This window comes from Plodia interpunctella, chromosome 8, assembly GCF_027563975.2.
Source record: "Plodia interpunctella isolate USDA-ARS_2022_Savannah chromosome 8, ilPloInte3.2, whole genome shotgun sequence".
Lineage (NCBI taxonomy): Eukaryota > Metazoa > Arthropoda > Insecta > Lepidoptera > Pyralidae > Plodia > Plodia interpunctella.
Window position 1 is genome coordinate 5,376,366 of NC_071301.1, and position 3,123 is coordinate 5,379,488.

Genomic DNA, 3,123 nt, shown 5'->3' on the forward strand with positions numbered 1-3,123 from the left:
ATATATTTCTCTTTGGTTACAGCCAACTGCATGTCAAGTTCCCTGCATCTTTATGATACGGTAATAGCGGCGGTTTTTGACAAGTTGATTTTCTGTTCACGGTACGAAAGATTTTATGATTGTGTTATTTCAGAGTTGATTGCAGTTCCAATTATATTTTACTGGTACGCCACGTTGTTCTGTTAACAACTTATCCTGTTGTTTTTGTCCTTAATTAATAGAGAAATATTCGATACGGTCGTGTATCGTATCGAACACGACAATTACAGTACCTGACAATGTTTTCAGGTGATTTATAGTAGAAAATATTAAATCCTGACATTGGATTTATATTGAACTAGTGACCCAACTCAACTTCGCTCTCGTAAAACCATAATAAATTATGTATTTTTTTAAATACATAGTGTGATTCCTCTACTAAAATCTATAACAAAAACAGGCATCAAAATCTTATCTTATCTCTGTTACAGTACTTTGTTTATTACTACTTAGTCATGATACAATTTAATTGTTTCTTCAGACAAATTAACACGTTATAACGGTGCTGATTCAATTACGTACGGAAGACTGGTGAATAAGTTTGGGAATTTGTGAAATATTATGAGGTTATGAACTATTTGAACTTATTCTATTTGAGAAGCGAAATTTCTAAGACAAAGTATGTGAGTAATATAATAATTATAACTTCTAAAAAGTTTGTGGCAAATTGTGTTTTCGTATTTGAAGAATTGTTTCATCTTCGGAACTACCGGTACGATATGAATAAATATTTCGTACATTCACAGAATTTGTTATTATTATGGAAGCAGAAAGGGGAGGCTTTTGCCCAACAGTGGGAAACAAAACATTCACAGGAAAGGATATGCTAACCAACATTTCTAAAGGATTAACTCACAAGGCACGAAAATGCTAAGGATTTTAAAATTTTAAATTGTTAAGTTTAAGAAATTCATTACGCTATAAAAAAGAAAGAAAATGAAAAGATTTACGTACAAAGGTCTCTTAATATAAGGTCAGTGAATAGGGACATTATTCAACTTCGCCGTCGATGGAAAAAATATATGGTTCGAGCTCGGGACAGAGAATAACGCTGTGGCTAATGTTTTTATATCCATTTGCGGGGGTCGCCGGCCATTTGATTGTTTCTTTTGTTTTGCTTTCTTTTTCAATAATTTCTATTCTGAGAAACATAGACGAAAAACATTTTGATGTTTCCACAAAATAATTACAAAGATTTGTATATTACCATACTATTAACCTAACATATGGTAAACAATTATACTTACATATGCGTATGCTTAGCACACACAAAAACATTTTTTTTTTCAAAAATACACTTAGTTAAGGAATACATCTAATTAAATTGCGGTTATAATTACAAAACTAAGTAGTATTTTTTTCATATTATTTTTATTTTTGTGTAATTGATTTCTTTTGTGATTATGTGGTAAGCTCGTTTAGGTAACGGTATTTTAGTTTTGGTTTTTATAATTTTAATGCTTCCTCTCCAAGGAGATGTATAAATGGAATAAATGTAATAAAGCATCGCAATTTAATTTGCTAGCTACAAAATTCTTTCAATAGTTAACAAAATTCTTTCACTATCAGTGGTGGATTTGAAGTCTGGGCCTGCCTATCAGCAGCCTCTTTCTCCGTTCCTATTATTAAGTCTTAGGTAATACACATCCGCCACCGTTCACAATAATATTACAAGGATGATAACGCAATCACTTACTAATTTATCGCATGAATAAAAAGATCCAATAAACACAATGACTGACGGAACAATCCCCCTAAATGAGAAATAAATTGTGTATAACAGTGATTGAAAAGGCTTTCCCTGTCCAGATCTAATTCCAGAAAGTATGTACAGTAGGCAAAATAATTCTGTTTGCTTTCGCAACACTGTCTGAATATGAAAACAGGCAGATTTTTTCACATTTCATTAATCTGGAAAAAAGGTTGATATGTCTTATTTATTTTGTTATTATGTCCAAAATAGAAACCTTCCACCATGTCGTTGTGAAGACGTTATTAGATTAGATAATCTTATTCCTATAGTAGATACTTATTCACTAATCTACTTTCTATATGGGCAAGTAACTCTGAGATGAGGTAATATTCTATGACATAGCATTCCGTCAAAGATATTCATATAAAGTATACAAAACAGATTAATTCAAAGGGTGTACAGTTTTTGTATTGGAATACACAAAATATAAAATATAAAGTAAGGATAAGCACGGGTTACCATTGAAAAAGTTGTTTTCTCTCTTTAATGCATTTTCATGTTTGCACATTCTACAGGAATCTAAAACGCCATCTACATTTTTCCGCAGCATTAACTTTAATATCGTCCCTGGAATTCTGGCGAGTATTGTTCGGGATCTGATAGGAGGATGCCGAGGGTGACATCTGACATTACAGAGTGGCGGAATGATCTTGATTCGGATTGTGTGACGGCACATTTCACTAAGGAGTCACTTATTCTCTGTCTCATCAGAGCGGATTCCCGGTTTCTTTCTTAGCCGTAGAGCGACGAAGCGTAGGTTTCCGCTTTCTACTTCTTCGTCTCCACTTCGCTTCGTCGTCGGTATCTATAGTTGTCAAACATTTGGCACGCATATTATCCTTGACGACATCAAGAAAGTTCGCCCCTTCTGCCAGGGCTAGGCGGAAGGAGCCACTTATTGTTGAGGTTATTATACAGTGAATAAAACAACAAAGCTTTATCATCATCTTATTCGTATCACTCTTGACAGAGTGGTCGTGGTCAACATGGTTTTTGATTCTGGGAGGCAGGTGTAACTCGCCGTACGATGTCCCGCCATCTCTCCCTGCTTGTAGTCATCCTGGTGCACTCGTGTACAGGCTCCCCCACTAGCGACTTCACCTGGTCGGTCCATCTCATTGGCGACCTTCCGTGCGGCCTAGTGCCTTCAACAAGACTTACGTTGAAGAATTTATACCAATAAGTCACGTCTGGGTTTTTATTGTCATGTCACGTTCGATTAATATTTTGGAAGTGCTTCATAAAAAATACTTTTCCATACATAAATGCCTGCCACACACAATGCCTGTTATGTGCCCGGAAGATTAGCGTTTTTTTTTACATAAAATACC